This window comes from Ascaphus truei, chromosome 1, assembly GCF_040206685.1.
Source record: "Ascaphus truei isolate aAscTru1 chromosome 1, aAscTru1.hap1, whole genome shotgun sequence".
Taxonomy (NCBI): Eukaryota; Metazoa; Chordata; class Amphibia; order Anura; family Ascaphidae; genus Ascaphus; species Ascaphus truei.
The window spans coordinates 46,199,998-46,227,155 of NC_134483.1; the positions used below are offsets into that span (position 1 = coordinate 46,199,998).

General features: G+C 45.9%; 1 protein-coding gene across 2 annotated transcripts in view; it reads right to left on the bottom strand.

Annotated features, from left to right (window-relative positions):
• The window catches only part of CCBE1 (collagen and calcium binding EGF domains 1), a 474,905-nt gene that overhangs the window by 192,760 nt on the left and 254,987 nt on the right, over positions 1-27,158 (bottom strand). The window lies entirely within an intron of this gene.

Below are 27,158 nucleotides of genomic sequence, written 5' to 3' on the forward strand. Positions count from 1 at the left end.
TGCCGCATGGCGGACACATACTGCCGCAGGGCGGACACATACTGCCGCAGGGCGGACACATACTGCCGCAGGGCGGACACATACTGCCGGGGGACACATACTGCCGCAGGGCGGACACATACTGCCGGGGGACACATACTGCCGCATGGGGGACACATACTGCCGCAGGGGGGACAAATACTGCCGCAGGGCGGGCACATACTGCCGCAGGGCGGGCACATACTGCCGCAGGGCGGGCACATACTGCCGCAGGGGGGACACATACTGCCGCAGGGCGGACACATACTGCCGGGGAACACACTGCCGGGGGACACATACTGCCGCAGGGCGGACACATACTGCCGCAGGGCGGACACATACTGCCGCAGGGCGGACACATACTGCCGCAGGGCGGACACATACTGCCGGGGGACACATACTGCCGCATGGGGGACAAATACTGCCGCAGGGCGGACACATACTGCCGCAGGGCGGACACATACTGCCGCAGGGCGGACACATACTGCCGGGGGACACATACTGCCGCAGGGCGGACACATACTGCCGGGGGACACATACTGCCGCATGGGGGACACATACTGCCGCAGGGCGGACACATACTGCCGCAGGGCGGACACATACTGCCGCAGGGCGGACACATACTGCCGCAGGGCGGACACATACTGCCGGGGGACACATACTGCCGCATGGGGGACACATACTGCCGCAGGGCGGGCACATACTGCCGGGGAACACACTGCCGGGGGACACATACTGCCGCAGGGCGGGCACATACTGCCGGGGAACACACTGCCGGGGAACACATACTGCCGCAGGGCGGGCACATACTGCCGCATGGGGGACACATACTGCCGCAGGGCGGGCACATACTGCCGGGGAACACACTGCCGGGGAACACATACTGCCGCAGGTTGGGCACATACTGTCGCATGGGGGACACATACTGCCGCATGGGGGACACATACTGCCGCAGGGCGGGCACATACTGCCGGGGAACACACTGCCGGGGAATACATACTGCCGCAGGTTGGACACATACTGTCGCATGGGGGACACATACTGCCGCATGGGGGACACATACTGCCGCATGGGGGACACATATTGCCGCATGGGGGACACATACTGTCGCATGGGGGACACATACTGCCGCATGGGGGACACATACTGCCGCAGGGCGGACACATACTGCCGGGGAACACATACTGCCGCAGGTTGGGCACATACTGCCGGGGAACACACTGCCGGGGAACACATACTGCCGCAGGTTGGACACATACTGTCGCATGGGGGACACATACTGCCGCATGGGGGACACATACTGCCGCAGGGCGGACACAAACTGCCGCAGGGCAGACACAAATTGTTAGGTCTGCAGGCCTGGACTGTGGCCGCCTACTGCTGAGCAGACCAACTGCAGAGAAGCAGAGGTCAGCGATGATCAGGAAAAAAACAAGACATTTTGGATTTGGACCACAAAATCTTACACTTGAAAGTGGAAACACTGCATATGATACTCAGGGCTGGCTAAGCATCCAAGCTGCTGGATAACCCAGGCAGCAGCAGAACCGAGCTATTGCAGAATGGCTCAGTGAGCCGGGCTGCTGACTCTGAGTGCAGAAAACCAATATTTACTCCTCAGAATGCCTTAAAATGGAACTCAGAGCTTCTCTGACATGAAAAAGCAGCTTCACAACATACTGATTACTCTGTGTAAAACAGCTGCCATAATAAGTACAGTTAGGTATCAAGTAATATCAGCCTTTTAATGCTAATATACCCAAGGTCATAACCCAATTTCTCAGTCTTCCCTTGCAACATTTAGAAGCTCTTACAAGTGCAAATACTTTAGATATTGACCTGTCCTTCTACAAAATGTACGCTGGTTCCCAGACACAGAATCATCCTCGGAGGCAATGACTAACAAACTCCACACCATCCCATTATTAAATGATCAGTCTCCACAGAGACACAATAAAGCAGTTTACTAGATACACTACTCATAAAAGAAAATAAAGAGCTCAGCACTGACATATTTGTCAAAACAATGAATAAGAAGAATTTGTTAAGGGCTTAGAGCTTTGGTCTCGCGGGAGCAGTAAAGAGACTGGCTTAGTGCTAAGAGTAAGCAAACATCACACGTTGGGAACGAAAAATCATTAGAAAATGAGTGATATGATTGCCAAACTCACACAAAGCGGCTTCAAATGGCCTTAAAGATACAGCTCTACTACAGCCCTACAAATGATAATGTTTTGTACATTTTTAGCTTTTTTCCTTAGCGTCACACCTCAGCCAGAACACGTGTGACTATCGTCCTGTTTAATTACAAATATATCTAACTGGCATTAAGAAAAGATTAGAAGATTTCAGCGATCAAAGCTCTGTCATAAAAAAAAACATTCTAAGAGAATGTCAAGTTGCAGACATTTTTAAGGCGGAATAGGAATCGGCTGTCTTGCCGCGACCAAGTCTCCACGATGTTTGGCCACACATGGACCCTCCGCCACAGCCACTCTGCCGCTGGACACTCAGCCGCCAGCTGTTTCGCCAAGGTAAGTTAATTTAAGGGTTAATTTTGCGGTTAGGGAAGGGGGTTAAGAATAGGGATTTAAGGGTAAGGGGTTAAGGTTTGTAGGGTAGTGGATTAGGCTAGGGGATTTAGGGTAAGGGGTTAAGGTTTTTAGGGTAGGAGGTAAACATCTAAATCCAGGGACTGCCTCTCTTAACCCCTTGTCTCTCTGTGTGTGTCTCTGTCTCGCCCCTTTAAAACACCCTCCTCCCAGCTCAACAAACCCCTCAAACATCCTTCCCACTCCCTCAACCTACAAACCCAGAAAATAACCCCACAAACACCCACACTCTGCTCAATCTTCTGGCTCCTAAGATTTTTAGGTCTTTGTCCACCCCTTTGTAAGAGAGGGTAGACGTACTGAATGACATCACAAATATCAATGAGAAGAAGCTCGGAATGTTGAGAGTGATGGGTAGGATTCCGATGGTCAGAGTCAGTAAGAGAGGAAGAGACAGAGACAGGGTTAGTTAGTGATGGAGTTACTATAGCTAGTAAAATAGGTGGTATTGATAGGGTTAGGAATATAATCATAGGTTTAGTGGTAGGAATCAGAGATGTATGATGATCAGTAACAAATGTATATATACATATTAATATTAATCATTTGTATCTGTAGCGAGGGGCAGATTTCTAAGCCACATACCGTTTGCCCCTGTTACATAAGTATTGAAAAACTTCTGTAACATTGTCATGTGATACTCACTTTACAACATACCGTATCAAAACAGCTGAGAAAAAAATGAAAGGTATTTCAAAAATGTACAGGAGAAAACAATGTAAGTGGCTTGCTGCTTAAGAAATCAGCAATAAGTATGATGAGCTAATGACAATACATTTCCCCTGTGATGTTTAAACTCCCAATGGTTACTCTGCAACAGATAGAAGTTCATGTAATTACGGTAAACAATGCAGTAACATTGATGGTATTGGATGTTGAGTCATTCTATTCCCTTCCATGCCGTGTAAGCATGAGACAAAGATAATAGTGCACCTTCTGTTGCACGGTACAATCATAATTTTTTAATATTAATAGCGGGAAATAATTGTTTTCATACTATAGAAACGTTCAAAATGTTTAACAGTATAATTATAGTTGTTTTAAGATAATACCTTTTGAAAAAACCCATATGGAGTTATACAGAGGTTGCAGTGATTTACTGGCGTTATTTCCAGTAATAAACCTTTTAACATCAGAACGTTTTACAAAAATCTTTCATTCTATAGTAATAACTCTCTACAGTATGTAAAAACGGACTACAGGAGTATGCCTATCCAACAGAAATATTTTTATGCGTTGACTAAACACAATATTGCTATGTTTTGTTTTTCAGTCTCATTTGACGTTCATCAAACATACAACACTCCTGTATATGTCTTAGACACTACAGCAGCTGTCACGAGGACATTCCTCACCAAGGTGTTTTGAAATAGAAGTTGATGTCATTATGACATTTTTGTGTGTTATATCCCTGGAAACGTTGTAGCTATCTCTTATATTCCAAGCGGAAACATCTTGGAATGAGGTTAAAATATTGGCTTTTTCACTCATGCAAAGCGTGTATTGAATAAAAGCCATGATCAATTCCACCTCCCCAAATGTCATTATCCTCTCGTGCCTAATGTATTTACATGTTTATTTCATGTAGGGGTCTATGGGCTGGGTACATCAAATTCCGCTAACGTGGAGTTAATGTCGCACCCGGTCCCCCCCCCAAAAATGATGAGTGTTATTACCGCAATGTTAAATTGGTATTCACCAACTTTGCAGTAATAATTCACAATGCGGGAATTAACACGGCCATTAATAAATGCGTTAATGATCCTGTATCTCGATCATATTTCTATCCTAGGCTTTCGCAATATTGTATCTATTATTAGAGAAGCCTATGATAGAAATAATATTACCCGTTTGATCCTGTTGTTACAAAGGTATATCACAGGCACCAAAGGGGTTAATACCGTCAAAAAAAGTGCAATGCTTTACTAACCGCTAAGTTAACCCATCCTGCGACCCCCCACCGGGGGGCCTAACTACCCTCCCCAGGGAAACTACCCCCTGCCCCCAAAACAAACCTACCCCTCCAGACTTGTACCCAAGATCCCTATTAACCAAATGTGGCTAATAGTGTTTTTGGGCATAAAATATATACATATATATATATATATATATATATATATATATATAAAAGTATACATTACCGCATAGCAGCAAAAAGGGAGACAGCACTCAGGTGAATGAAAATAAATGTATTAAATACAGCACATAACTCCAACGTTTCGATCCCACAGGGGGATCTTCCTCAGGGTGGTGCCACCCTGAGGAAGATCCCCCTGTGGGATCGAAACGTTGGAGTTATGTGCTGTATTTAATACATTTATTTTCATTCACCTGAGTGCTGTCTCCCTTTTTGCTGCTATGCGGTAATGTATACTTTTATTATTTATATGGGACATGCACCTATTCATTATTGAATTTCTATTGGAGTGCCAGTGATTTTTTATCATATATATATATATATATATATATATACACACTTTAAAAAAACAACAACAACATTTAAAATACATTTTAAACAAAAAAAACATTGATTGTCACTGTGGATACCTAGGCCCTCCCAATGGGGGGGTCTAGATAGCCCCATTGGCAAGAAGTGATAACTTGAAGAAAATACATTAACTATATTAAAAAAAACAAAAAAAAAAAATCGTAATGAAGGGGATAACCCCTCCCGCCGTGCCCCCCACCCCCCGGGCGGCCTAACCACCCACCCCAATTCCAATCTAGTAACTCCCCCAGAGGTCAATGGAGGTAGTTCCACGTATTCATTGTTCATCTATTGATTCAGGGGTCCCATACTTTATGGAAATTCCTAACCGTATGTTTTGGGAAAGAGATATGTCTCGCCATTCACCTGCTGTCTCAGTAAATTTCCCATCAGACCACTTAGATTGCAAGCTCTCCGGGGGAGGGATTTCATTTCCTATTGTCTAATCTTATTTATTGCACATACTGTACTATAATTCCCTATCCTGTACTGTATTGTCTCTTTTGTAAAGCACTAACTACAGCTGTAGGCACTATATAAATAAAGATATACAGGCATACCCCGGTTTAAGGACACTCACTTTAAGTACACTCGCGAGTAAGTACATATCGCTCAATAGGCAAACAGCAGCTCACACATGCGCCTGTCAGCACATCCTGAACAGCAATACCGGCTCCCTACCTGTACCAGAGCTGTGCGCAAGTGGGGAGACTATAGAGCCTGTTACAAATGCCTTATTTACATCAGTTATGCACGTATATGATGATTGCAGTACAGTACATGCATCGATAAGTGGGGAAAAGGTAGTGCTTCACTTTAAGTACATTTTCGCTTTACATACATGCTCCGGTCCCATTGCGTACGTTAATGCGGGGTATGCCTGTACATACATTCATACATTACTGTGACTGCACTTTATTGATTCTATGTATGACCTCCCTGTTGGAAGGTGGTAGAGGGTTTTTACCATGCGCTAAGATAGAGCATCTGGCCCAGTTAGGTTGTGGGATATTAATTTACGCATGGGTTTGGAAAATAAGACTATAGTCGGGTCAAGTGGAATTGTATCTGGATCAGAACTCGAAACTTCTGTATCTCGGGGCAGTACCACCATATATGAACCATATCCCCCATCTGAACACATCCCACCCCCAGAACTGATTTGCGGCATCTGGATATATCTGGCCCAACCTTTTAAGGGTGAGGTATCAATCTATAGAACGTGCTGTGCCAGATAGAATCATATTCAGGAAACAAGATTTTATGATGATATTGTCTACGTGCAAAGAAACCATAATTTTTTTTAATGATCATTTTCCACTTTCTTAACAATATTATTTTGTATCCCTAAGGCTACGTCCATAGAGGGGGGAGCCGCGCTGAGCCGTGCGGACGCTCCGCGATGAGCCCCCTCATCCTCAATGAGGATGTCTTTAGAGGGGGCTCCCGCAAGCGTCCGCAGGCGTGCTGAGGCGCTGGGAATTTCAGCCGACAGCAAAACTGTTTCCAAGCGTGCTGTCGGCTGAAAACCTCCAATCACAACGAAGTAGCGTCAACGTCACTGCGCCGTGACGTAGGCGCCATGATGTTGACGTCGGCACGTCGTGGGCTATTGGCCCAGCGATGTCACTTCCCCGCCCCCTCCCCACCCCCCAATCGCGCACGCTGGCTCACCTGCCAGTCCATAAAATCGCTCCTGACCGGGAAGGTGATCCTCAGCGTCAGCGCGGAGGAGCGCGGCCTGAGGCTCTATGGATGCAGCCTAAGGCTGCGCTTACAGTGCCGGTGACGTGACGGCGACGTCAGGCTGCGGTCGCTGGAAAAATCAAATTGAGATGACTTCTAGCAATCGCGACCAAGCCGTCGCTCTCCGTCCTTACTATAAGCGCACGCGACGGCGGCAACGCATTTGTTTTGATGCGACGTCGCCGTCGCCATCGCCATCGCCGCACTATAAGCGCAGCCTTATAATACAATTTTTTTTAAATGCAATCATACATTTGCACTGACCTTTTTTAACAATGCAGACACCTTTAATAAAATGTATCTCATATACACACTACAAGTTTGTAACACTTTAATTGTCAGGAATATGCCTAATTACACTGCAGTTATATTTTAACAGAATATAATTTTCTGTAACTGCTAAGTTCTTGTTACTTGTCAAATTATTTTGTCAAATAACTACATTTCTAATTATGTATTTAACTTGGTAGTAATTACGTGTAATTAATGTGTAACTATTGAATACAATAATTGTACAAATGTGCATTGATATACTGTAGCACCTTTTGTCCCAGCATTCCAAAGAATCTGACATTCCTGGGAGTCCACTTGTAAGATTCCGGTATATATAACTGACCCCTAACAGATTACAGATGAAAGGAACAATGAAGTCTTTATACTAAGCGTCGCAAACGGCTTTTTTTAGCGCAAACTTGGCGCATTTCAAACTCCAATTCAATTGCCCTTGTGTGCCTATGTACTAACCTCAAATGTCTCCACCCGCGCCCTCTGTGTCAAAAATGATTTTATCTATTTGTTTTAGATCACAGAAACGCACTGCTATGGTAAATAGATGTGAAGGGGGTGTACTAGCAAAATAATATTTATGGACGCAACAAAACCCATTAAAAGCGCATCAAAATCTTCCGCTAAATTCAACTTGGCATAAATGCTAAAATGCTGTTAGTGATAGCGGTCAGAAAAAATTGCTATTGATCTACAAAAACAAATATTTGACACAGCATGGATGGTTCATTGCATAGATTAGCAAAATGTATTATTTTCACAGAATGGCGATTATAAATAATACAGTATAACACTAATATATAACCAGTTATAATATTTATACAGTACACACAATTTTATTTTCAGTTACTTTATATCAATCAGTTATTCAACATAAGGGATGTGTCAAAAATCATTGTAAAACAACAAATTATGCATCGTGTATGAAATCACATAACGACCGTCCAACTTTAAGGTTTGTATTTTGTACTTTTTAGCACTGATATTTCTGACGGAACGCAAATGTGAAAAAATATTTGCACACATAGGCCCCTAAGTTGCTCTGATTATGTATTTGTGACAAAAAGTGCAGCAAATATCTTAAATATTCAAAATACTCCCAATAGAGTCAAATTAATAACATATTTTTTTCTTTTAATACACAGGAACATGAAATACGATGTCTAAAAAAATAAATAAAGTAAAGAAAGTTTAGGCGTATACGTAGTTCAGACTTAAGGCGTCTCTCGTCACCACTGCAGCAAATATGTGCCATTATATATCAAAGTCTCCCAGCTGCAAAACGGATTTTGTTCCTCCAGATAAATCTGGCTTAATTTGTTTGCCCGTTTTGTAGTTGGGAGACCGTGTGTGTAAAAAAGGTAGTGAAAACAAGATTTATTGAATAGCTCCAAAAAGGGTGTAACTTTATTCTCAGGCAAAACTGCCATGCTCTTTTTACTCTGAATAACATTTAGAAATCACGGACACAAATAAAGAAAAAAAACGTTTTCACTCAAATTCTACCAGTACGTATCGCACTGTTAGGCCGAACTCATGGTGGCGGCGCAGGCACCACCACGCACACTCCTGTAGCCTCAGGGATATGTGCACTTGGCTGTAGGAGATTGAGGAGGTGATCGGGAGCGTGGCGAACATGTCACGAGGCTGGTTCGCCGTCATTGGCTGAACCAGCTCACGTGACGCTGCCGTCGCGCGGCTGCCGCCTCAAATCACAAATTCCCTTGTATCCCCAAACTGCAGCCACGTCGACACGCTACAGCGCCGCCAGGGGCAGCATGTACAATGTTAGCTTCCATAGACTAACATGAAAGAGTCTCAAACGTGCGTGCGCACTTAAGCGCGAGCACGTCGCAATGCCGGCACCATGAGCGTGGCCTTATGCATCTCTTCTGCTCTTGATAAAGGCTCCGTTGGGAGCCGAAAGGTTGAGGAATAAATTTTACCTTTGAATTTTGGAGTGCCTGTCCCCCCATGCCCCCTTCCTTCATCCTCTCTCATCCCCCCATGCCCCCTCCCTTCACCCTCTCTCACACCCTCCCTTCATCCTGTTACCCCCCCCCATCCATTCATCCTCTCACCCCCCCCCTCCCTGTCATTATCAGTACAGTAGCTTTCAAATTTAGACTTCAAATCCAGCTTTAAATTGCATATTAAATCATGCCATTGAATAAGTAACCTGCTCTGCCTTCTTGGGGATGATCTGTAAGTAAGAAGGTGCTGCAGAGATTGCAATGCTGCTGAGAGCTGAGTTATGGAGCCTTTCTGAGAATTTACAATGGTGGTTATTTTTAATAGATCTTTAAAATGGGAAGACTGTTAGTATAGTAAAAGAAAAGTAAGGGTGAGTGAGCAATTAAACAAAGTTGCCAGTACTGTATGTACTGTCTGTCACAACACACACACACACACACACACACACACACACACACACACACACACACACACACACACACACACACACACACACACACACACACACACACACACACACACACACACACAAACACACACACTGAGGCACAAACATACACTCACACACAGATACACACACACAGATACACACACACACACACACACTCACATATACAGACAGGACACAGATAGACAGACACACACTTACACAGACAGGACACACACACACACACACACACACACACACACACACAGAGACACAGATAGACAGAACACTGAGACACACACAGGCTCACCTCTCTGCTGCATGCTTTTCCTCCGCTCTTTGGCCCCACCCCCCAGGCTCCTGCCACCTTCCGATTGGCTGAATTACACTGCAACAACCAATCAGAAGCTGCCCAGCCCCCTAGCAGGAGCAGGCCTGCTCTATCCGATGTCCGGTATTATCTCTCATATACTGGACACCTGGCAACCCGAAGTAAGAGCGAGATAGGGTGCCAGGCGGGGGGGGGGGGGGGGGAAAGCTTTAAGCATTGGTGGGCACGCATGGGCCGGGCGCGTGGGGCCCCCGGGCAACTGCCCATCGTGCCCATACGTTAAGATGGCCCTGCGAATACCTGTTAGACACGAGAGCTGAGCTGATCTGCGGCAGTATGGAGATCAGGACAGGCTTAGGTTCTTCCTCTGAGCTGCTTCTCAGGGTGCTTAGCGCCTCCAGCAGTAGTGGGCTCCAGGGTGTCCGGAGATCAGTCCCCACTACTGCACACTTCTTCTTTCCTGCCCAGGGACTGACACTTAGACAGGAGTATATTGAACAAGGGTCTTTATTCTGGCAATCACTGCAGATGTTCCACACCGCGAGGCTCCAGGCCTCTGGATGATGCTTGCCCCAGATAGTACAAGGCATCTGCTGGGTTTCAATCAGATGCACGCTCATCCCCGATGGGAGAGGCTCCCAGCCCTACTGGTCTCTTCCTCCTCCAGACCAGGACGGACTAAATTTGGCACTGTCCCTCATCAGGAACTAGAAGGAGCGGACTCATTGTCTATTCCTATCCCTGACAGGCTTACGCAGGCCATGAGTCACCACCTTACTTCTGTCCATCAGAGAGGAGCATGTAGGGGTGGGGGGGGGGGGGGGTCACAAGCCCACAGAATTAATCTGTCACAGCCTGCAACTATAAACACACAGAAAAACGTCGCTACACCAAACCAACAAACATGAAACACACAGAAAAGCTATCTACCTGCTGCAAGGGGGAAAGAACCACTTCAAACCACACAAATAATCAAAAGATTATATAAAGCCCCCTATAATTGCACTCAAGGTAGGTGACAATTTTCATGGATTGTCAGATAAAGGCCAATAAATAGCCGAATCCTGGTATAGGATACACTACCAAAAAGGTCACACTATTGAATGAAAAATAACAAAAACTTTAATGGTGTATACTATAAAAGCCGACGAAACACTATAAAAATGCAAAACATTGCATACATAAAATCCCCAAATGTGTTGGGTAACGGTGCTCTATGATAACTATATGTACCAAATAGCTATAAAGTATAAATCACTATATATACTCTGCTGCAGAAATACTCGAAGTGGGTAGTGGTGTTGTAATGATATACCTAACTAAGCCTCTAAAAATGACCACCAAATGTGATAATAGTTTGGCTTAAAACCTTCAATAGGATCGGGTCAGATAGAGAATCCTAGTAGAACCCACAAACATCAGCAAAATACCCCCAATAGTACAGATCCCCGCCGTAGGTCAGATTATACATAAAACCTCAGCATGGAAGGGGGCCAATGGTATGTAAGTGCCCCAAACATAAGTAAATAAAGTATCCACAGTGCACAATATAGCGTGCATTCAGCCAGGGACCTGTGAACCAACTTAATGCAGGGTCAGGTCACATAGAGGGTATTGGCTGTTTTCACAGAGTGTATTTGCATTCATCATTCTCTGTCTCCGTTTGAAGAAGACATGGGGTGATAATTTTCCAAACTGAACTGACTGAGATTTTACATCATGCTCTTGAAAATAAGGTGATTACCAAAAACGAAATGGAATTTATATTCATCAAATATCCCACTCTGTCCACATTCTACCACCTACCTAAGGTGCACAAGGGGGTCTGCCCACCACCAGGCAGGCCGATAGTGTCAGGCGTGGGTAACCTTACCTCCCACGCCAGTATCTATCTAGACACTTTCCTTCGCCCATTCGTAGAAACCCTTCCCTCGTATCTCAAAGATACAAAGGCAGCCCTTTTGAGGTTAGAGGACATTACTGTGGACAACAATGTACTACTCGTAGGGATTGATGTCGAGAGCTTATACACGAGCATTCCCCATTCAACAGGGTTAGAAGCTGTAAAACATTTTCTTCGGGCAAGAGATACCCACTCAAAGGTACACAACGAATTCGTTCTAACGTTGTTGGAATTTGTGTTGACCAGGAATTTCTTTTTATTTAATCATAAAATATACCATCAAATCCAAGGTACCGCCATGGGCACAACATGCGCTCCCACCTATGCTAATTTATACCTAGGCTGGTGGGAGGAAACAGTTGTGTTCATGGACGATCACTCCCGATACACGGACCATATAGATCTCTGGTCACGATATATCGATGATGTGCTCCTCCTATGGAATGGCACCAAGGAACTCCTGGTTGAATTCATTACTAAACTGAACGACAACACACACAATCTCAGACTTACCTTTGAAATCCAAACTGAGAGTATCAACTTCCTCGACATTACTATCAAAAAACAACCTGATGGTAATCTTGAGACTACTATATACCGCAAACCCACCGCGACGAATAGTCTCTTGGCAGCAGACAGCCATCACCCTAGACACCTTATCTCCGATATCCCAATTGGGCAGTTCTTGCGTCTCAAACGTAACTGCACAACCATCGCAGAATTCAAAATCCAAGCTTAAGACCTCACCAGACGTTTTCTAGATAGAGGTTACTCTAGGACATCCGTTAAAAAAGCCTATCATAGGTCACTTATGACACCTAGACCGAGTCTCCTCATTGATCATCCTCAGTTTAAGGATAATGACACACAGTCAATCCGGTTTGTTGGCACTTACTGTTCTTAGTGGTCGACCATACGTAATATCATGAATAGACACTGGCATATATTACTTCAGGACGAAGATCTAGCAAAGGTCTTACAAACCAAGCCTAACATGGTGAGTCGCCGAGCAGCTAACTTACGCGACCGCCTAGTTAAAAGTCACTTCCAATCGAACAAACCTCGCACCTGGCTGGACCGTAAACCCAATGGCACATACACCTGTGGACGCTGCAAAGTGTGTCCGTCAGTCAAAGTAACAAAGACTTTTACAGACTCCACAGGCACAAATACCTACACCACTAAAGACTTTATTAACTGTCTAACCACAGGTGTGGTGTACCTTATTCAGTGTACATGTGGCAAACAGTATGTTGGAGAAACTCATAGGGCATTTAAGGTCCGGATTTTGGAACATCTTGGGTCGGTGCGTAATAAAGTAGATACACCAGTGGCGAGGCACGTGAATGATGCACACTCAGGGGATTCCTCTCACCTCAAGTTCATTGGCATTTCACACATACCCTGGGGCCCACGTAAGGGCAACTGGGATATCAAATTACGCCAGCATGAATGCCGTTGGATTCACTGTTTAAACACACTGACACCCCATGGTCTTAACGAAGGCTTTATTTTCTCTTCCTTCCTATCATAGGGTTAGAGGGATCCCGGTATATAGATATGTAATATTTAGCGTAGAAGGGGCCGTTTTGACTTTTTAGGCGGCTCCGCCTAGTGTAGTACAATCCTACACCGCACTCATATTGCTTACATATACCTATTCTTTCCACACTCCTGTTATGCATCATTCGCGTGCCTTAGCTTTATATATATTGGTCTGTTCTGTTTGCCAAGGTTTGACCTATATTGTATATCCTGCTTTTTCCATCTTCAGTGACTGCAACTATCCATTCAGTTCTTTTATTATTTCATTCGCATTTTTTGCGCCCCCCCCCTTTTCCCTCTTCCCCCCCCCTTATCCCCCCCTTCCCCTCCCCCTTCCCTCCCTTTCCTCCCCCCCCCCCCTCTCTTCCCTTGGATTCCTACATGTTATGTAATGACCACATAGGTGTCCGTTTATGCCTCTTTAAATCCAATCAGGCATATGTTATTTGTCCCTCCCCTCCAAGGAGGGTATATAAAGGTCGCACTATTCGATGACACACACCACCTACTCCTCCCCCTTGAGAAAGCGCATGGTGATGCGCGAAACGTACGTCGGGGAACGCCGTGACGTCATGACACTGGCGCATGCGCGGTTTGTGCTTTGGTGTAACGGAGGCTCCTAACTTCATACGGAGCATACAGGCTGCAGATAACGCACCAATATCAGGTTGTATCGTGCCCAACCGGGACCCGTTTGTTTTATGTTACTTAGGGGGATGTTCTCTTTTCCTTACGAGGCATCTGACCTAGATTTACACTGTAACTCAAGCGGGCACAGCCAATACCCTCTATGTGACCTGACCCTGCATTAAGTTGGTTCACAGGTCCCTGGCTGAATGCACGCTATATTGTGCACTGTGGATACTTTATTTACTTATGTTTGGGGCACTTACATACCATTGGCCCCCTTCCATGCTGAGGTTTTATGTATGATCTGACCTACGGCGGGGATCTGTACTATTGGGGGTATTTTGCTGATGTTTGTGGGTTCTACTAGGATTCTCTATCTGACCCGATCCTATTGAAGGTTTTAAGCCAAACTATTATCACATTTGGTGGTCATTTTTAGAGGCTTAGTTAGGTATATCATTACAACACCACTACCCACTTCGAGTATTTCTGCAGCAGAGTATATATAGTGATTTATACTTTATAGCTATTTGGTACATATAGTTATCATAGAGCACCGTTACCCAACACATTTGGGGATTTTATGTATGCAATGTTTTGCATTTTTATAGTGTTTCGTCGGCTTTTATAGTATACACCATTAAAGTTTTTGTTATTTTTCATTCAATAGTGTGACCTTTTTGGTAGTGTATCCTATACCAGGATTCGGCTATTTATTGACCTTTATCTGACAATCCATGAAAATTGTCACCTACCTTGAGTGCAATTATAGGGGGCTTTATATAATCTTTTGATTATTTGTGTGGTTTGAAACAGCCTGCAACTAGCAGGAATTTACATAACAGGGGGAAAGACAGGCAGAATAGACATACCCTGAGATATATATATATATATATATATATATATATATATATATATATATATATATATATATATATATATATATTATGACTCGATACACAATAAAGATCCCTGCTCTTTGTCTATCATTGGAATCGAGTCCATTTCACCCTCCTTGTCGGAGGGTGATAGGTTAAAAAAATGATGTGTCAGAGAGACGTACTGGATATATGTACTTGGTATATTGTATCCGGATGGTCTCAATGACAAAATTGATATTAGTACAGTAGTCTAATGGTTTGTTTCATGTTTGTGTGTCGTTGCTGTGTGTCCTTGCGGAGGTCTGGTTTGAGCGATGTACTTCATTCCCTTCGTAGGGACTCACACCCGCCACACTTGTTTGAATAATCAATTTAATATTTCTCCCCTTATCTTGACTTGATATGTAATTACAAAAAATATATATTTTTTATTCACTTATATATATTTACATTTTTTATTTAGGTGATATTTGCTTCGCTTGTGTGGCCACCACCGGTCTTGATACCTTTATATGTCTCCTCTCTCTTTTTTATACATTTACTATATTATGACAGTTATTTAATTTTGTAGTGGGGTATATATATTTATGCCTTTATTAGTATTTGCACTATGTTATATTTATCATATATTTTAGGTATTATTTCAGTTCCCCATATTTCCTTCCTTTTACCCTTTCCCTTCCCCCCTTCCCTCCCCCCTTTCCCTTCCTTCCCTCCCCCCCCTTCCCCTTCCTTTCCTTCCCCTCCCCTTTTCCCTCCTTTACCCATTCCTTCCTTTTCTTTCCTATATTTTCCCTCACATTTTCTCATTATTCCTTGGTGCAATTGTCCCTCATAAATGATTTCTCCTCTGAATCTCTTTTTCTGATAAATTTACACATATTACATCTGTTGCATTTATGTCCAATATTTATATCTATGAAATTTGTTTCTTATCTAGCAAAGAGTTAATGTTTATCATTTCCTTGTTACCCTCTTAGGGTTATAATATGTGAATGTACTTTTATATATTTACATATTCATTTCATTGTATGGTTATGTACTATATTGTTAAGTTCTTTTTTGTAATTTCATGTACTGTATATTCAAACCAGTATTTATAGGGGTTAATACAATTCCTAATTACACATCTGTTATTTATCCTTCTAATTAGCTTTTTTGTTTGTTGATTGGTCAATCTGACTATAAATATGTGCTTCACACCTATGCTTTTATCCCCTGAAAAAGTCTTTCTAAGACGAAACGCGTAGGGAGTGTTTTGTGACTTATATTGTCCAGTTTTTATATTTACATGCCATTCCATCTACGGGACTATTTCTATTTTGTACTCAATATCGAACATAGCCATATACATTGATATCCTTGCGGGGATCGTCGCAGGGCATCCGGAGAGCCCAGTGACGTCACCAAATCTCGTGAGACTGTTACCAGAGGCTCACCACAGTGACGAAGGGCTGGGAGTAGAGGGACACTTCCTACTTGTTCCGGTACACGGAGTAAAATTGCAGTGTTGCTGTATTTCCTTTACATCGGACGGCTATACTGGAGCGGCTGATATCCTGCATCCTGGCTGGTGATTGAGTATTACTCATGAATGCTTTGATTCCCGTTATGTTTGTGAGTGTGCATTTTTACATATCCAACTCCATATAAATGTAGTAAACTTTAATATGCTATGAGTGCGCCTGTTTTTTGTTTGTTTTTTTCTGTAGATATATACTGTATATATATACAGTGGTTGACAAATCACCAAAAAATCTACTCGCCACACAAAAAAATCTACTCGCCACCTAGTACCAAACGTGTGCTGCTTGGGCCAATATTTACTCGCCCGAGGGTTAAATCCACTCGCCCGGGGCGAGCAAATGTATAGGTTTGTCGAACACTGTATATATATATATATATATATATATATATATATATATATATATATATATATATATATATATATATATATATATATATATATATATATATATATATATATATATAATCCAAAAATCAACCCCTCTTTAAAGTCTCCCGGCTGCAAAACAAGAGAAGCTCATTGGTTTCAATGGTAATGTCTTTCCTTTACCAAACTTTGCCAGAAATGGATCTCACTCACAAAATATCTTCCAGGTATTCAGAATTGACAGAAATAAAGACCAGACACATATTGTTAAGAGTCAGCGGCCTAGCTTGTTTCTTAACAATATGTGTCTGCATATATTTTTTTTCTGTAAACTCTGCATATCTGGAAAAATTCTTGTACATTAAAGGAAAACGTTTTGATATTTAAGGAACATGTGAGTTTATTTACTGTATTTCAATAATTTTTTTGAGCGCTGATCCATTTCTGGCCAAGTTTCGTGAAGTTTCCTGTGCCTAGCGGTGTGTGGGTGCAGGGTTAGAGCCCCCAAACACAAGGCGTGTGTAAGACCGCAGGAAGAGTACTGGGACAGTGCAAGTTCAAAAGATTTATTTAGAAAAAAACGTTCTTAATAAATTTGTTCCGGTTCCTTTGCTCCCGTTTTGCAGCCGGGAGACTTTGAGAAATAACCTGTAATGGTCGAGATTCCCCCCACTCCGCCATATCAGGACAAATAACGTGACGCTACATAAAACAGGGAGGGACATTCTTTCCCCTGTGTTAACTCACACCTTATTCGCTAAAGTAGTTATACTGTATGCAAAAATAACAGACATAATTAAGCCTTTTAGGATAGAGTGAATCAGGGCCTCTGGGCTTTAAGCCCTGATTGCCAGAATTAGTGTTTGCACGTGCATATAATTTAGGATTGTATAGATGTATTTAAGGCTTCCATCAGTTAGCTGCAATAGCAGTGAGTGTGCAGCTATGCAATTGTGATGAGTAGTGCAACCGTAAACTAGACTAAACTACAGTTTAGCAGCTATAACAATCACAGCCATATTTATTAAGCGGGGCTAAGAACGTGGGACACATTATGGTCTATTCGCTTAGCTAGGGTGACCAGATTTTTAAAATGAAAAACCGGGACACTTAAAAAAATTATTAATAAAACAATGAACGTCACGCCCCCCGTTGCCATGACAACGAGACACCAACGTCAGGCGGTGACATGTTGCCATGACAATGTGGCATCAAGTGATGCCTCGTCACCATAATGCATCCCGTTGTCATGTCAACTTGGAAATCGCTGGAAGTCACTTCAGTTTGATTTTTCCAGTGACCACAGCATGACGTCAGCACTATAAGCGCGGCCTTAGGCTGCGCTTATAGTGCCGGCGACGCGACGTCGCAGCAAAACAAATGTATTGTCGCCATCGCGTGCACTTATAGTAAGCGCGACGCTGGCGGCACAAATTTCTGAAGCCAGCCAAATTTGATTTTTCAGAGGCTGTCGCCACATGTAACAGCCTCTAAACCAATCAAAGACCTGGTCGTCCGCGACGTCGCCGGAAAGCGAATTACAACTTTCGCTAGCGGCGACGGGTGACATCATCTGTCGCGCGCACTATAAGCGCGGCCATAGGTTCATTTCACACCTCATGTGCCACCTCCATTTCCCACCCTGTACCCATGAATTTCTCTCTCCCCTCCGTCTCACTCACTCTCCCCCCCTCCCGCCTCGCATGTATGTATCTCCCCTCCGTCTCACTCACTCTCCCCCCTCCCGCCTCGCATGTATTTATCTCCCCTCCGTCTCACTCACTCTCCCCCCTCCCGCCTTGCATGTATTTATCTCCCCTCCGTCTCACTCACTCTCCCCCCCTCCCGCCTCGCATGTATTTATCTCCCCTCCGTCTCACTCACTTTCCCCCCTCCCGCCTCGCATGTATTTATCTCCCCTCCGTCTCACTCACTTCCCCCTCTCCCCCCTCGCATGTATTTATCTCCCCTCCGTCTCACTCACTTCCCCCCCTCCCGCCTCGCATGTATTTATCTCCCCTCCGTCTCACTCACTTCCCCCCCTCCCGCCTCGCATGTATTTATCTCCCCTCCGTCTCACTCACTTCCCCCCCTCCCGCCTCGCATGTATTTATCTCGCCTGTGTCTTACGCTCCCTCTCACTTGCCCCTACCTTACATCAATTACCACACTCTGCTCACACAATCCCCCCACAAAATACATACCAAAAACCCCGCAATACATAATAAAAATACCTGCCCCGTCAATACATATTAAAAAGACCCTCGCCGCCCCAATACATTTTTAAAGACCCCCACCCCCCATACATATTTAAAAAAAATTTGGCCGCACAGGTAAAATCATCATCATCATCATCCCCATATACCCACCGCCCGCATCTCCCATCTCTCTCTCCCGCCCAGCATCTCCCATCTCTCTCTCCCCCCCCCTGCATCTCCCATGTGTCCCCCTCCCCTGAATCTTCCATGTGTCCCCCTCCCCTGCATCTCCCATGTGTCCCCCTCCCCTGCATCTCCCATGTGTCCCCCTCCCCTGCATCTCCCATGTGTCCCCCTCCCCTGCATCTCCCATGTGTCCCCCTCCCCTGCATCTCACATGTGTCCCCCTCCCCCGCATCTCCCATGTGCCCCCCCCTGCATCTCCCATGTGTCCCCCCGCCTGCATCTCCCATGTGCCCCCCCCTGCATCTCCCCTGTGTATCTCCCCCCCTGCATCTCCCATGTGTCTTTCCCCCCCCTGCATCTCCCATGTGTCTTCCCCCCCCCTATCTCCCATGTGTCTTTCCCCCCCTCTATCTCCCATGTGTCTTCCCCCCCTATCTCCCATGTGTCTCCCCCCCCCTATCTCCCATGTGTCTCCCCCCCCTATCTCCCATGTGTCTCCCCCCCCTATCTCCCATGTGTCTCCCATGTCTCTCCCCCCCTGCATCTCCCCCATATGCCTACCTCAGGCGGCTGGGGTTCGGCGGAGGCGGCTGCGGAGGCGGGTTCAGGTAGGAGGCGGCAAGCTCTGGCACGCGCTCACTAACAGTAGGCACCGGAGGTGCCGCACTGCTAGCGAGCGGATGGGGTGCCGGTCCGGAGGGAGGGACAGCCAGGGACCGGGGGGAGTGCCGGGACCGGAGGGAGAGCCGGGGACCGGGGGGGGGGGGGGAGAGCCGGGGACCAGGGGGGGAGAGCCGGGGACCGGAGGGGGGAGAGCCGGAGTGCCGGGACCGGAAGGAGGACCGAGGGGGAGGGCCGGAGTGCAGGGTACCAGGGGGAGTGCCGGGACCGAAGGGAGAACCGGTGACCGAGGGCCGGAGTGCTGGGGGGAGGAGTTTTGGGGGAGGGAGAGCCAGGGAAGGGCCGAAGGGGCTGGAGTGCTGGGGGGGGGGGGGGGGGAGAGCCGGGGAGAGCGGGCAGACAGACGGTCGCCCCTGCGACTGCTTTTTTTGGCAAAGTCCTGCCCCCGCATCCTCTTACCTTAAGCCAATCCCCTGCGGCCCGGTATTCAAAGCCCCGCCCCCGCATCCTCCATCCAATCCCCTGCTGCCCGGCGGCATTCTAAGTCCCGCCCCCGGCATTCTCCTTCATTCAGTCCCCCCAGGCAGCATAAAATACTTACCGCGCCGCATTCTCACCGCCGCTGCCCCGCAATACCGGGACCAGGGACAAAAACCGGGACAAAAACCGGGACGACTTAAAACCGGGACAGGACACAAAAAAACGGGACTGTCCCGGTAAAACCGGTACGAATGGTCACCCTACGCTTAGCACCGCTTAGTAACAAGGCCCATTATCTGGATTCATTAACATTTATAAAAATAATGGAGCAGCGTTTTGAATCTTGATTTTATCCTGTAAACATGGCAAAATATGACTCCAAATTTCTGTGATGACATAAACCTCTGCTCGTTTTCCTGCTCGGGCAAACTAAAAAAGATCAATTCTTATTTCTTCTTTTATTTGTCTCTGCTGAGCAATCATTTGCTTATAATGTTTCTGTTATGGAGCTTTCGAGACCAAAGCGCCTAAACAAAGAAGCACTCATTTAACTCCGGTGCTAAAGCGACGTGCCGGTGTAATAGATCACCAGTGGTAAAAAGGAAAACCCCAGTGTAATGGTGCGCCTCCAGTACACCTCATTATTAACTCTGCATGTCATCCTTTTTTACCTTTTAAATCAAGTTGATGTGCTCCCTCTGTGTGTGCCAATAACCAAGCAGTTTCATTGGGGAAGTCAAACTCATCTACGTTACAACTAATACAAACGTATTGTCCTATTCATAGAGAATGCTAATCTAATTAACATGGCAAATAATGTAAATCCGGCATTTGTCGCGGCGGAAATGACCGTTGGCACGTCGCCGCTACTCACCCCACCGCCAGCCGCTTTCCCGCTAAGGTAATTCCCTATATTTAACCCTTACCCTAAACCCTTACTCTAAAATCATTTAAATTAACCTCTACCCTAACCACTAAAAAAACTTAAATTAACCCCTACCCTAACCACTAAAAAACCTTAAATTAACCCCTACCCTAACCACTAAAAAACCTTAAATTAACGTACGGCAGCTGGGGTCCCAGCGCTAGATCGGCTGTGGCAGAGGATCCCTCTGCGGTTGAACGTAGTGGTTATTTGGCTGCGGCGAAACACCTGCGACGAAATGTCCCATTTCGTGTAGATCTGATCTTTTGGTGTCGATAATACACTGGCGACACAGTTTATTACACTGCGGCCAGATCCGCAAGCCGGGAGATTTCCCGGCTTGCTAGTGGCCGCCCCTCGGCGTGCCGCGCGTCATAGACGCGCGGTCACGCGTCTTCGGGAGCGTGCGCCCCCTGCACGCGCGTCCAGGGGCTCCCCGAGGGAGCCCTGGTGTCCCGCGATCGCGGGACAGCGGCAGGGGGTTCCGGGGGACCCGGCGGACCCGGCAGCGGTAGGGAGAGCGCCCCGATCGGAGGGCGCTCTTCCGCTGCTTCGGCGCGCGCCCGTCACTCTCGGGCGCGCGCCAGGCTACTGCTGCGGCACAGAACGGGCAAATGCTCGAATAAACTGTGCCGCAGCAGTACAATCATTTGTGAATCTGCTCTTTGAGTCTCAAGAGGAAACAGTTATTTTGTCTTGAAATTAAAGTAAACGGTGGAAGATGCAAAATGAACCTTCTAGGCTTAAAGTGCTGCATATTTCTTGCTATAGAGCAGCTGTAAAGCTGTTATGTATAAAAGTCTGCTGGATGCAAAGCTGGAGCAAACATACTGCACCACATACTCAAAGTAAAAAATCCTATTGTATCCTATGGGACAATTGTTTTGCTCCAACTTAGCCCCAGTTTTGCACCTAGCCAACTACATAGCTTCAATAAGAGTTTCCTTGTGATAATGCCCTGATCAGCTCTATTGCAGTTTAATAAATAACCCCCATAACCTTTACAGCAGGGTGCTCAACTCCAGTACTCAAACACCCCAACAGGTCAGGTTTTCAGGATATCCCTGCTGCAGTACAGGTAGTTCAATCAGAGGCTCAGTCGGGGACTGAGCCTCTGATTGAGCCACCTGTGTGGAAGCTGGGACTGATTGAGCCACCTGTGCTGAAGCTGGGATATCCAGAAAACCTGACCTGTTGGAGGGGGGGGGGGGGAGGGGCTTGAGGACTGGAGTTGAGCACCCCTGCCCTACAGTATATGGCACTGTCCCCTTGATTAACACTTCATAAAATCCAAGTTCAACCAACTTGAAAAGTACACTATTATTTACTCTTTAATTACCGTGTTATGTTAGATATACAGGTAACTTGTGGAAAGAATGATACTTGTACATTGCACCCGATTTAGCTTCCCTTCACTTTATTGAACGATCTTCATAAAAGTGAACGGTTTGCTTCTAAACACTTTCTGTGATATACACAAAAACCATAGAAACGTCAGAACGTTGCTGAAATATTTCCCGTGAGGAACCCAAGCACAAATGAACAGATAAGACAAGAACATTTGAACTCCCTTTCAACATTAATTATTGTCAGTTTCTAAGCGATAGAACATTGTCCTCCCCCTTCCCATCAATGGCACATTTCCAACCCAAATAATAGTCACCTACTGAGGGTTTTCGGACCTCCGCACATAAATATCCCAAAGAACAAAATAGAGCAGCGAGACAGAATTGTTTAAGAAAAAAATAGCACAAGAAGCATATTCCTGTCCCATGTGGGAGCGCCATTAAAAAAAAAGGATGTTAGAAAATACTGCTATCCCAAATAGCAATGTTATTGCATTCTACCACGTTAGCCAAGGGAGTACTACAAGGTTGCTATTTAAAATGATGTTAAGTAATGTTTCTTAGCAACATTAATTCACATTCTTTTAAAGATGCTTACTCCTTTCCACCCCCACAGAAAACGTTTGGCTACATTATCTCGTGTTCTGTTTTCGGTGGTGCTGCCAGGTTCCTTGATGAAGTCATGCTGCGGGGTTGGCCAGCTCCACAACAGGTACACAAGAATTGCCTTGTTCTTAGACACTTCATAATCTGCAGCGATTAATATTGTCAACAGCTCCAACTTCTTTCGGCTGAAATCAACTCAAAGCACCATTCATTTTTTCTTTAATCAGTGCTAAAGTAAAGCCAGATTTAACAATATTTTACACAGGCTATATCGTATAAAGCAGCCTTAACACCAAAGGGGCTTATGGAGCCTGTGTACTAGGATTATATTTGATATATCTTTTTGTGCATCAAAATATTAGTGCTAACAAGTAATAAAAACCTTTGTAAAATGTGCATCCTATGTCTACTAGTAGATATCCAAAGGAACCGTCTGTCCACTCAAGGTTGACCCCCACAGCTAGTAGCCAAATAAGATATAAGTCCGGAGCAGGAAAAAAGACCTTATGAAGATGCGGGGTAAGGGACACTTGCAGACCCGCTTCCCATGTGGGGCCAGCGGCCGCAATTGCAGCAGCCCACGGATGGAGCGCCCACAGCTCACGAGAGTCCGTCCCCTCTGTGTCTCCTGAAAGGGTAATGACGCACTTCCTGCGCGAAAACGATCCAGAAGCAACAAAGAAAAAATGATCGATATCGATAAAGATTGATAATAGGACATATACAAACATTATCCTATTAACACCCTCACCACACCTCTCCGTTCTTTTAAATTATTTTATTTAGCTTTTTGTCCTGCATTTATGGTTCACTCCAAACAGTTTTATTTTAAAATTATACAATAAATATTACATTTTAACTAGGGTGTATTTCTCTTTAGTGCCACAATATAGGGATTCTTTCTTTTCTCCTATTTAGGTTGTGTAGGTGCATGGCGTCTGTGACCCCTAGACTAGGCCAGAGACCCCCTAGGCCCGACTCATTGTGAAAGCTTGTGGCTGCTGCAGGGAACCCCCATAGATAGGGACCCGGTCCTGTAGCCCAAGAGTGAGGAAATAGCCAGGACGCAGCTGCGACCTGGTCCTTGGCGATCCGGGAACGGATCATCATACCAATACATATAGAGACATTCTTCATGGTGGAACCATCCACGCGGGACACCACCCAACATAGAGGTAGAGGCTTCGTGAATGACATCGCTGGATCAGTGGATCCTACCTTACAGTATCAGCGCTACCGGGTGTTGGAGCACCTGGCAAGTACCTCACCTCAACAAGTGCAGCAAATGTACACACGCTAGTGGGACAGCGCTGTCACACATTTGGGTGGGCTAGCTCTTGTGGACACCGGGGTGGTTAGGTGGCCAGGAGCACCGCTGTACTTTGTGGGACATTCCATCTTGGTGTGGACGTTGGGTTGCCGGGCACTGTTGGGATACAGCCGTGCGTGGCCTACATTGCTGTGGTATTATTATTCTGTTCATTTGCCTATAGTAAAACTGTTATCCTTACTATCATTGTGTATGTATTGGGTCCTGTACTGGGGTTATCCCACATAGTAGGATTCCGCTACATACAGGTAGAGGCGCTTGCACCTGACAGACCAGGCACACCCCAAGCTCCCAGCAGTGGAGGCTAAGGCCTCCTGTGAGCCGCAGGTAACGCCATACACCGTAGCTGTCATTTCTCCCAGGGGGTGGGGGAAAGTGCACTGCATATGTATAAAGGCTTCATAGATATGACACATCATTTGTTGTTTAAAATCATTTCTGGTGTATAGCGTCATGTTGAATAGGTGAAACAATTTAAATTAATACAACAAAAGACAAAAATACCCAATGCTACTGTACATCTAATGTGACAAAATACATAGTTAAATACTTCAATGTTAGTATTTTCATGAGTAAGGGTCATTTAGTTAAACCCTTTGGCCAAAGCGTTATAAGCCTGCAGCTACTTGACAACATGACCAGTAAGCAGGTGTGCACTTGTTATGTATAACTGGAGTTAGTAATTATCCATTGTTAATGTAATATTATTTATAGTAGCATAACCTGTATAATGAAACTTCCATGCTGCGTCAAACACATTTTTTGTGCATCAAACAATTTAATTCTGTGCTAAAACTATTAACAGCCTTCTAGGGTTTATGCCAAGTTGACAGACAATTTTTACACGCTTTTAATTGATTTTGTGGTGCACAAAATTATATATTTTTTAATACATACCATTTTGCCATGCACAGTCTGTTTCTACACTCCAATATATATATATATATATATATATATGTAAGGGGGTCACCCCCGGTTCCCCTGATCTTCCTTTGCCCCCTGCCCTACCCCTGTGGCAGTGGGGGAAGGGGACGGCAACTTCTCCCGGCGGGCACCGCCATCTTGGTTGTGGCGCGAGGTTCGCGCAATGCGCAGAGGTTGGCCAGGGTAGCGGTGGCCATCGCCAGTGTGCCGGAGCTCTGGGAGGTTGCGCAGGCGCAGTTAAGCATAGCGGCGGCCATTACAGCGTCGCACATGCGCAGTAAAGATCGTGCACGCGGTCCCCATAGGAAAGAGCTGTGCCAAGGACTACAATTCCCAGCAGCCTCTGGGGACTGCACTTTCACCCTGGTCACAGGCAGCATTGAAGCCAATAGAGCTGGCAGATTCTCATGCTGCAGAGTTGCAACAATGTTGTGTGCAGACAGGGTTTTTGTCAGTTGCAGCACGTTGGGCAGTCAGAGACCGGAGCACCCCCAGGGCCCGAGATAGCTCAGCTCCCCAGTAAGGTGACTGTTGCCAGGGGCAGCCCTCAGGTTAGGGACCCTGCCATTTACATTAATGGGAGCTGGGAAAGGAAGGTTACACAGAGTTGGAGTCAGGGAGCTGTGAGGGAAGTAAGGGTGCGGGGAGCGAGTGCAGTTCCTGCCCCATATAGGTACCTACACCCCAGGTAGGCCCCAACTCCCCACTAGCTTAGTGGGTAAGTGCTTAGGGAGGCCCGAGATAGGGACGCTGTCCTTAGCATAGAGTGCTGCCTTGTCAGAGTCACGGCTGTTAGTGCTGTGAGGTCTGACAGGCAGGCACCTTGTTGCGCAGCACGTTGGCTGCAGCCTCCAGTGAGCTACAGCTTGCTGCTGTAGGCGCTGGGACTAGTTAGAAAGTAGTGAGGCTGAAGGGACTTGGGTAGTTAGGGGAGTGGGACAGGTAATTACCCCCTACCGGCCATAGGAGCTCCCCCAAGCCACTGCAGGTTGCTGTACTACAGGGACAGGCCCTAGGTTAGGGTTCCTGTCACGTTAGTACCACTTAGATAGATAGGGACACAGCGGCTGCTGCTGTTCCTGTGGAAGCGGTTGGACCCACGTTGGGGTCCACAGAGACGGTTCAAGAGTGGGACCACCCTAGCGGTCCGCACGTGCAAGGAGTTCGGTTGGAGGATCAGACGGATTCATCACACGTCTGACCCTTTGAGAAGATTGTTGCTGACCCGAGCACCGGAGTGCTCGGCAGGTATTATACCAACACATGTGCACCAACAGGCCTAGAGGTTCTAGTGACTGCGCAGTCACCCATTGACTATCTCTGTAGGAGTACGGGACATTGGGTGGGGTTCTTGGGACACTGGGTGGGATCACCTAGTGTTGGGGAATCGTCCTGCGAGACGTCACTGTTAGTGTCTCCTCGTGAGAGGGACACAGGTTATGATTGATGTGATGATATTCTCCCTGCATGTTAGTAAAGCCATTAGTTATTATACCCACTGTGTATGTGATTATTTGTGATTGTCCTGCGAGGAACAACTCCCCCTCTGGTGGGAGCCATCGCAGGTGGAGGCGCTGTACTGAGAATATGTTGTAAGTGATCACCCCTAGTATAATTACCCCAGATTCCCCGTGGCGGAAGCTCAGCCCTCCTGTGAGCCAACAGGTTATGCACCACACCTGAGTAACAATATATGTTCCTTGCATCTACACAATATCTGCGATTGGGTGGGGGAATACCCGTTACATTTGGAGGCGCTGCTGAGAGAGACCTGGGGTGCCCTGTGTTTTTTTTCCCAAACTGTTCAA